The following is an 11,009-nucleotide window of genomic DNA, read 5'->3' as shown; positions in this document are numbered from 1 at the left end:
CGAGATTCAAACCCCTAAAGCCCTAGGGCTTATCGAGCCGGGTCAAATCGGGCTTGTTTATTTAAGTGGGCCGGGTTGGACCGGCTCACTTGAGAGCCATAGGAGTGGGGCTGACACTAGAAACAGGGGAGTGGTGGGAGCTGGAGGGATTCCCTTGTTACTATACACTTTTTTATTTTAACTGGAATTGTAACTTAGATTCAAATACACTTTGCTTATTTTTAACTATACTAGCATTCGTCCTCGTGCGATGCGCGAAAATTGTTCAAGAGAAAAAATATATATAAATATTACTATCTTATTAATTTGATCATATTATTGAATTTTTTTATTATTTATCATTCTTTCAAGAGAAAAAAATTATAAATATTATTATCTTATTAATTTAACAATATTATTGAATTTTTAAATTATTTTATCAATTGTGAAATTTAAATTATATGATTCACGATCATCTATTAGTTGTTTATAAATAAGTACAAAAATTTTAGATTTTTGCGTTATTAAATAAAAATAAAGCAAAAACGTGCAAATTCTTGCTAAGTAATAATTTTCATTATCTATATCTGAACTCAACGAAAGATGAAGTCGTGATGTGAATTTCAAGTCGCATCTTCTCAACATGTCAAAGACCCTTTTAATACAACGTATAATGTAAATTTCAAATCATCTTATAAAATATCACGAAAAATGAATTTAAAAAAATTCGAACTTCATTATGAATTATTTTTTTATTTTTTTAAAAAGAAAGAAAAGAGAGTAGAATGAAACTGTTGTCGTTGTTTAGGAATATACTGAAACTCTTGCTTTGTTTCTTTGTCTTCTGCCTTTATTGTTATAAGAATTAATAGTTGAAGCATGGATCAATTACATATTAAGTTGATTAGAAGTAAATAACCTAATATTGAAAATCGTTATTTAAAGATAAAAACTATTATTCTTTAATTGAAAAACAAACAAAAAAACTCATAAAAAATAAATTAAATTGGTCTCATATAGTTTTCAAACTTTTTGAAATTTAATTTAAAAAATCGTCTTTGATATATTTGGATATTTTATATTTTTAAATTTAATATTTTCTGATACTTATGATAAAATTTGATTAATAGTTAGATTCAAAAAGTTAAACGGTTTACAATATTAATTTGAATAAATTTATTTTTTAAAATAAAATAAAATAAATAAAATAATTATTGTTAGCTGCTACAAATAAGGAACAAAGTTGTTCGGAGGAAGATAAAAATTAAAAAATTGCAAAGGTAAAATAGGGTAGGGAACTTCTTATTTTTCAACCAAAATTCAAATAATTGATTTTATAATCTAAATATTTTTTTGGTGGATTTATCTAATTGTTTTACTAATTAGGATGCATAAAAATCAAATACAACTATTTATTTTTAAATGCAAATTTAAAAAGATTCTTTATCTTTCAATTTAAATTTAAATCACGTACATGTGAATTTTATGAAATCAACTTTGTTTTTTGTTTGAGCATGTTAATTATTTGATACATTATTTCTTTCTTTATATAGTATAACTTTTGTTAGCATACTTTACAAGACTCGCTTACTTGTGTTATATCTTTCAATTTTTCAAGATGTAATTATTTAATTTTTTATTATATTATTTACAACATAATTATTACTTTTTCACGTGATTATTGACTTATCGTTTGACTTATTATCAAGACCTTATATGTATTTCAATATAATATAGAAATACAAATTTAATGATTTTAAATTTACAAAACGACAATAAAGGTTCACAATTTCTTTTTTCTTGATACATCAATATCAATAATCAATAATATATTAAAAATGTGAAAACCTTTGTAAAAGTGATTTGAACTTTTTACCCTTCATTAAAAGACTTTCTTTAGACAAAATTATCTTTTTACTTTTTTTTATTATATTAACTAGACTTTCTAAAATATTTGGGACTTTTAAATTATATGGTAGGAGAATTAATTAATATTTTTCTTTCTACTGTTCAATTAAAAAAATACTCCTAAAGTAGTACTCTATTAAGGAAATACTTCTATAAATATTGAGATGTATGTTAAACTAGAGAATAAATCGGTTTGCCTATTGGGAGAATATGATTGATGGTCATCTAACTTGATTCAATTGCATGTCTAGATTGTAGATGCTTGATTTTCTAACCCTCAACTTCTTCACTATTTTTGTTAGCATAATAGAATTCAACATGTGTGTATATATATATCTTCTTTATTTTCATTCAAAATCATTCTTTAGGGTCAAAATTTTGCTCAGACAAGAATTAGTTGGATCAAAATCGAAGTTTTGTGATCACTATTATATATTTTTTTATAGTTTACAGGTCATAGATGAATGTCGGTTTGCTTTAAAGAATTTCTTGTGTAAATGTTAGGTTTAATTGTATTGTTTTGATGTCTATATTATCTTATTATTTTATTTTAATTAAAATTTAAGTTTAATTGTATTGTTTTGATATCACTTTTATCATATTATTTTGTTACAATTTACAGGTGATAGATAAATGTTGGTCGGCTTTGAGAAGTTTTCTTATGTAAAGGTTAGATTTAGTTGTATTATTCTGATATCTCTATTATCGATTTATTTTGTTATTGTTTATAGGTGGTAGATGAGTGTCGGATGATTTTGAGAAAAAAATTGTGTGTAAAGATTAGATTTAATTGTATTATTTTGATGTCTCTATCATTGTATTATTTTGTTGCAATTTACAGATTGTAGATGAATGTCGATCGATTTTTAAAAATATTTTTGGTAAAAATTAGGTTTAATAAATAAATTCTCCAACTTTACATACTCAAAAGATATTAAATTTAATTATCATATTAATCTTTATTATTTAAACAAATATTTTATTTAATGTAATATTTAAATTCATTAAAGTGAGGTATATGCTCAAGGTATGTACACCTAAACTAGTAATTAATGTAAGCATGTATGTTAGTATGTTTTAAAGGGCGTAATGGGGTTATGGGACGTGTAGGATGGTTTTATTAAGTTTATTTTTACAATTTTTTATTTTATTTTTTAATTGTTTCAAAAAAAAAAAATCAAATATTATCAAACAGAAAACGTGGCCAAATGGGTTAGAATGTTGTAGGTTTTCACAAAACGTTGGTATTGGGGTTAATTTAACTACTCACATGCTAGTGATAAATTTAGGATTTTGTTAGCTACATTTTTTGAATTTTAATAAAAATTTAAATTGATTAAATGAAATTAATCATATAAAATTGTGGCCTTGCCAAGTTGTCAAACTCGAACTATTTAATTGTTTAGATACACTCATTAATGTCATTTATTGTTTTTAAAAAAGCATATAAAAACTGTTCCACTCAAAAATATCTAACCACCTAGAATAAAAACAACCTCTCTGCCTCTTATATATTGTGAAGTTTTTTTTTCTGCCTATATTTGTATATTATATTTTTGTGATTTTTTTCTTATTTGATCGAATTAAAAAGAAACTTTGAGATTGTTGAACACAATTTTTTTTTTAAAAAAAATATATACAGCAAATGAGTCATCATAGTGTTTCTAAACTCCTCTAAAAGGAAGAATGACAATTTGACGTATTTACCCATCAAAATCTGATAAATTCTAATACAGGTTTAAACGTGTTTAATGAGTTCATGAATTGAACTAATTACGCTGTACAAATAAATATGAATTTCAATTTTCTTTTGGAGACTTATCAAAAATCAGTTCTAAATCGATCTTGTTGCTAATCTCTCTATATATATAAAGGAGAAACATAGAGGAGGTGATGTGACACCCCCTCTATGATCTCCATTGGCATTTATCTTTTTATCCTTCTTTTGATATTTTTTCCTTCATTCTTTTCTTTTATCAATTTGTTTAATAAATAATAAAGATCTATTGTATTCATTATATCTAATATTAAAAAAAGCCTTCATCCATTTGCATTCTCTATTAAATATTCTCTTTAAGTAACATGTCTTTTCAACTTTTTAATCTAATTTTTATGACTTGAACAACCTCTATATATGTACAGTGAATTTATTTGGAGGACAATATTGAATTTTGTAGCCATGGTTGGACGCAAAAAAAGAAAATTGAGGTTGTAAATTTTTAGTATATGTGTTTTTAGGCATTAGACATCTTTCTTTTTCTATTTTTGAGCTTAAATTGATTTGAAATTATTTGAGTTGTACTTGATATTTTAGATTTATAATCATTTGTTAATCTTAACAATTTGTTTTGTGTCTTTTCATATATTTGTGATGGTATGGTCATTTTTTCTTTTCATGTATTAACAAGTACAGTGATTTATTCGGAGGACAGTATTGAATTTTGTAGCCATGATTGGACGCAAAAGAAGAAAATTGAGATTGTAAGTTTTTAGTATGTATGTTTTTGGGCTTTAGGCATCTTTCTTTTTCAATTTCTTGAGCTTAAATTGGTTTAAAATTATTTGAGTTGTGCTTGATATTTTAGATTTACAATCATTTGCTAATCATAACAATTTTTTTTTTGTGTGTGTCTTTTCATATATTTGTGATGGTATGGTCATTTCTTTCTTTTCATGTATTAACAACTATACATATTTTAATGTATAGCATAGGAACAACTGGTAAGAAGTTGTCATTCTTATTATTGAGTACTAATACTGTTAGCTTTATGCCATGAAAAATGTAGATGTGTAGTACTCCTGTCAGGCCTAAAGCAATATATCATGTGGCTCCAACAACAAAATAAATTAATGGCAATAGATAGATTGAGCAAGCAGGGAGTGCAAGTAGAGAAAGGATGTGTCTTATACAAAACACGGGATGAAGACAGAAACTACATGTCTACTCATTGTAATTTTGCCAGAATGCTATGGAATACGCTACTATATGATTGTAACTTTTAACTACACGGGCTTAGCCTACTCTTATGGGAACAAGTCCTAACATTAAAGATGATCAACAACACTAAAGGGAGGTCAAAGCAAGCCAAAATCTTTAGAATGTTTTATGCTCTATATACATATGCCATCCCCTTTCCCTAAGCCTCCGGCAATATAGATTTTCTTAGTATTTGTTTGATAAAAGCATAGGAGTTATTAGAAATCGAGGGGTCTGAAGGTGTTTTGCTTTATCCTCTACATTATATTTGTATTGAAATTTATCATGAGTAGCAATATACAAAATCATGGAAGGACCAATTTAATTATTGAACCTCAATTTAGTGTAAAGAATTATGGAATTTCACTTTCTCGAATAATGAATATTTTTCACCTTCAATTTTAAGTATGCGGGTTCAAATCCACCATGAAAGCAAAAAGGTGAGAGATTTTAGAAAAAAATAAAAAGAAACTTATTTTACTTTTGCTTTTGCTATATAAGTTAACCACTCAAATACTACTACATCTTCGTGTTACTTCAGTCATAGTTTTTAGACTAACACTAAATTTTCTTTCTTATTATTTTTCATGTGGTAATTTAGACTATCGAAAAATTGTACATTAAGATCAAATGTCAAAGCTAGCTTTTATGAAAAGTGATGCGACACATTTTTCGGCTGAGAAAAGCTAGCCTTAATTTATATTTTATGTGTAAAAAATAGTCAAAAGTTACTCTTTTAACTCTCTTTATTATGTTAAACGTGTTGTGTTTATAATTTTTTTTATCTCTTAATAATTGTTGAATTTTCAACAATCTATTTACTTATAATTTTAGTAGATATTTAAAGATTGGAGTCATGTCTAACACTTTCATCATAAGGATGAAACCTTGAAAAAGAAAAAAATAGTTTTGAGACTTTTCTTTTTTTAAAAAACTACTCATTTTAATTAATCTCAACATTTTTGGTATCTATTTTATGATTACAAAAATGTGTAAAAACGTATCAACTGAAGAGAAAGAGAATCGATGACACAACATCTATGGACGGATATTGTTACATGTTCACATTTGAATATTTTTAATGTAAAAATAATTTTCTAAATAATTTGTAGAAATTGAGGTTAAAATCATTTTATTTAATTCATCTTTACCTCTTAAATATTAAAATTATACGTTACAACAACTTCAAAAGTCACGTTCTTAATTTGATACATGTTGTCTCTTTTTTTAATTTTTTTTTATGCAAAATTCTTTTTTCTTACTCTAGCTAGCTAGAACTTTAACTACTATCAATTATTTAAAATTAATACACTTAATAATATTGATGCCATTAAAATTTCTTAATGCACATTACTAATCTTTTGCAACTACTCAATGTTCATTACCTTATTTAGTACCTATAATTAATATACAAATTAAATTACTTCAAATAATAACATATTATCAATGTAGATCTAATATGCGATCAAAGAAAGATACTTGAGACAAAAGAGTTATAATCCAAAATGCAATAGAGTGTGGTGTGACACCTCTCCATGACCATCATTTCTATTTTCTTTTTCTTCCTCTTTAGTATTTTCCTTTTTTATTCCATTGATGTTCTACCTTTTAAACTAAATAAATCATTTCACATAAAACTTTTGAAAAGTATTTTTTTAAATAGTTTGGATGTACTTAAATACATTATAAAGAGTTACTTCGATAATGTAATTATTTTGACAATCTTTCATTTATCAAAGGAGAAGAAAATTTCCGTTTTAAGAAGTCTTGATTTGTTTCATTGGCTCCATAAAATATACAAACTGATTTTTTTTGAAAGTGGACGAAAATAATAAAATAAATACCTGTTGACTGATCTATAGTTCTCGCGAAAAGCAATTTTTTCATATCTAACACACTCTTGAATCGTGATATCTCCTTTAAGTCCATAAAAAAATATGCGTTCGTCTTTTTTTCTGATGTCATTCAGTTCTCATGAGTTTTCCTCTTATAAATTTTAAATTAATATTAATGATGATCTATATAATAGTTTTTTTCCTGAAAAGCTATGATGGTATTAGTGAATTAGCAATGAAATTAGGTGATTAGTGTCATGTATTCATTTTCTCACTAATTTTAATATTTTTATCACAACAAGAGAGACGAGTTGATAAAACTTAGATATTGCACAAAAGATAGTGAAACAATAAAGCACTAGAAGTATAGTATCTCTTTCTCCCCCTGACAACAACCGGACATAGACTCTTAACTAAGTTTTGTTTCTTCCCCAAAAGATTAAAATTTGAATGAAAAAATCGAATAGGAATTTTGAGAGGTTATGATTCAATTTATATATTCCTTCTACATTTATGTAAATTTACTTATATATATATATATATATATATATATATTTCAAATGGAGGACTATTTTTTTTCCGAGTATTCTTGAGCTTTCATTTGTTTTTGTTTTTTTTTAAATTTAATCTTTTATTATTAAAAATGTAACTCAACTTCTTATTGCTGCGCGAAGCTCGCGCGGTTGAGTTTCTTAGTGTAATATAATAGAACCTCTTTTGGAGGCTTGAATTCGAACATTTACTTTGTTCTTTACTACATTTATGTGAATCAAATTAAAATAGTCCCTTATATTTATGTGAATCAACTTGAAATTATCCATTATAATTCTATAGTTAGTGCATTTTTTATTAGTATTAATGACGAAAGTTGTAATCAGTTTATTTGAAGTGTTTAACTAATTTGGATAAAGACAATTTTTCAAGAAAAGTAAAACTAAGGAGCAAAAACTATAGGAGAAATTATAATTAGGATATTAAATAGAATTAATTCAAATTTAAATCAAAGTAAGTTTTAGAATATAACTTCCACATCTAAGGGCCCGTTTGAGATTGTTGTTACAAAACTGTTTATTTGAGAAACACTCTTATAAAATGGCTTTTCAAAAAAGTGCTTTTAAAAAAAAGCAATTTGTGTTTGGTAAATTCATTTGAAAAGTGATTTTGATAATCAAATTATGTTTGGATAATCTTTTTCAAGAAGTGTTTTTTGAGACAAATAACCAAAAAGGACATCTATCAATAGCCTTTATTATTAAAATCAATTTATAGAGAAAAATTATTTTAAATATCTATGTTAATATTTTTAATTAATTTTTTTATTTAATTAAAAAGTACGTACTCTAAAATTTTCAATAAATATTTATATACATAAATACATTAAAAAAATTAAATGGTGATATATTACTTAAATAATTTAAATATTACTTAAAACATCAAACAAAAATGAATACAAAAGTTATTTCATAAATTAAATCACTAAAAGTTAGCAAACACTATATTCATGCTTACAAATATCCAAATGAGATAATATTTGTTATTTGTTACCTTTTATTTTAGATATGTTTTTACCGTTTCAATTGTAAAACTAAGTAACCAAATTCATATATGTATACTACCTGATGACAAATATTTAAAATAAAATTCTATCTATTATTTGTTATTTTTTTGATATATTTTTACAGTGTCAAAATTTACTACGAATAAACAGTCATCATATTCATACATATATACACTATATTTTAACAAATATGTCACTTTTCATGAATTATTTATTTAAAATTAAATATTCGAGAAAAACCTTATATGTGATGTCAAAATACAATCTTGTAACGTGATTCATCTGTCAATTGTTATCATTAATAATAATAAAATAATTTATATATCTTTAGTCATCATCATCAATGATGTTTTTAAAAAATGAGTGAAATAAAATAACAATATATAAATCATAAAGAATTATGACGTAAATATGAAATGTAAAATTTTAAAAATCAAAAGTTAATCAAACTTGTAAGGTATGTTAATTAATTAACAAGGTATATATGTGTGTGTGATAGGGATATTTTTGTTATAAAAAAAATAATTTTCTTCTTCTGCTTCTGCTTATTTTTAAAAATACTTTTACAAGTTTACCAAACATTCTTTTTTTCTTAAAAAGTATTTTTTCTCAAAATAAGTGTTTATTTGGGGAAATAAACAATCCCAAACAAGCTATAAGTCTACTTAGAAATTTCATTTTTCACGGCCACATCATTAGCAACAATAACCATGTTAAATTTTTTCACTAACTAATTCTATTCTATTATTTATTATTTATCTTGTCTTAATTTAATTATTTTTAAAAATATATTATTATTTCAACATGAAAAACCTCTCACATAACATTAACTTATATCAATGTAAAGTTACAGAATTTATTACTTTATTGATCATTAACATATTTTAAAAAATTATCTTTTTCTTTACGATTCGAATTTAAATTAAAGAAATTGTTGATTGTCGATAGCTTCTATCCATCAAAAGATAGGGTTATACTCTTATTTCAAATTTGCATATGGTATGTAAATCCGTAAATAGGTCATATTCAAAAATATAGTTTTAAAATTTATCAAACTCATCTTATTATATTATATATTTATTTTGTCTTAATTTAATTTAGGGGGGAAAAATGCAAATTTGACATCAAGTTTATATTGAGAAAAATAGGTAAATTTGACATCAAATTAAATTCATATTGAGAAATGAACCAATGAGTCAAAGAAAATGTTGAATGGTGCCTGCAATATGATGCCTCTGTTACTTTAAGATGCCAGAATCTGTATGAGAATTATAAAGGTAAAAATCTGAAAATATACTTAGGCAGATGGAATATCATAAACTTCACCGCCTTAAGAATTTAGTCATTTTCAAAATCTTAGATGAATTTGAATTATCTTCTACCTTCATTTTCTTTCATTTCTCATTCCAACACGTTGTAACACTTATGTTTAGCATGTAGAGACTTTTGCAAATATCTTTGACATAGTTTTGTCTACAAAATGCATGAATAATTTCTAAGTTTTTGGAACGTGCATTATGAAAGAGAATTCAAGTATCTCCATTTTGTTTCAGAGGAATTGAAATCCTCTTTGCTTTCTCATATTGAAATCTTACTGTTAAAAGTGAAGAGAAAAGAATCAACAGAATTTAGTAGCACCTCTTTATCATTGTCAAGGGACACTGAATAAGCAAGCGACTTTCATTCTTACCTTTTTGATGAATAAAAGAATGTCAAAATTCAAGCTATTACTATTGCAAAACTAATTAGTAATCACGAATAATTTAAATTATTAAAAAATAAAAAATACAGAATAATTGAAATCAATGAATAGATAGTATTAAAAATATTATTGGCATTGAATCAGCGTTGTATTCGTGAATCAAATAGATCAGTAAGATAAAAATGATCAATATGCTCTGCAACAAATTGTTTGGATGGTATTTACATATAAATTCATAATCCATATATAGATAGAGAAATAGAGGGTGGAAATTGAAAAAAAATGTGTCCGCATATAATTGAAAAAAAAAAAGGTCGTGGGAAAAAGAAATGGGGGAAGTGGGAGTAGTGGTAGCCTCTAATGCTACTACAATTTTAGTTTAATAGGTTGAATAAATAGATTTTGTCTGTTTCCAAACTCTTCTTCTACTTTCATCTCCGAATTCTTCTTCTTCTTTTTCTTCTTCTTCTACTACTACTTCTTTCGAACTATTCTTCTTCTTCTTGCTATCTCATATATTGATTTCAGCGTCGTTCGAAAGTTTGTTTCTAACTGCTGGCTTTTTATCAATCAAAAGAAAGTTAGAATTTTCTTTTTGATGTCGGATTTTTTTCTCTTAGGAGCAATAGCATAGCATAGAAATTTCAGCCTAAACTATATATCAAAAGAGCGGTGTTTGCAAAACGAACTTTTAAAAAAAATTTAAAATAGCATATCCGCCATTAGGGGTGTACATAGGTCGGGTTGGTTTGATTTTCTATTGAAAAAAATCAAATCAATTATGTCGGTTTATTAAAACTATAAATCAAACCAACATAAATTGATTTTTTTGGTTTAGGTTTTAGTCGGTTTTTTCGTTTTTTCTCGGTTTTTTTTTATAATCTTTATTTTTTACAATTATATTGTAATTGAAGTTTAGATTAAGTATGTTTTCATTCATGTGCTAATGAAAAATCACAATTATGAAAAATTAAGGAGCGAAAACCTCTCTTGACACTAAAAAATAAGATGAAGAGTGAAAAGTTTAGGTTTTAAGTTTATATTGAATTT

Source organism: Capsicum annuum, chromosome 8 (assembly GCF_002878395.1).
Source record: "Capsicum annuum cultivar UCD-10X-F1 chromosome 8, UCD10Xv1.1, whole genome shotgun sequence".
NCBI classification, from domain to species: domain Eukaryota; kingdom Viridiplantae; phylum Streptophyta; class Magnoliopsida; order Solanales; family Solanaceae; genus Capsicum; species Capsicum annuum.
The sequence above is the reverse complement of the archived record's forward strand: the minus strand, read 5'-3'. Positions refer to the sequence as shown.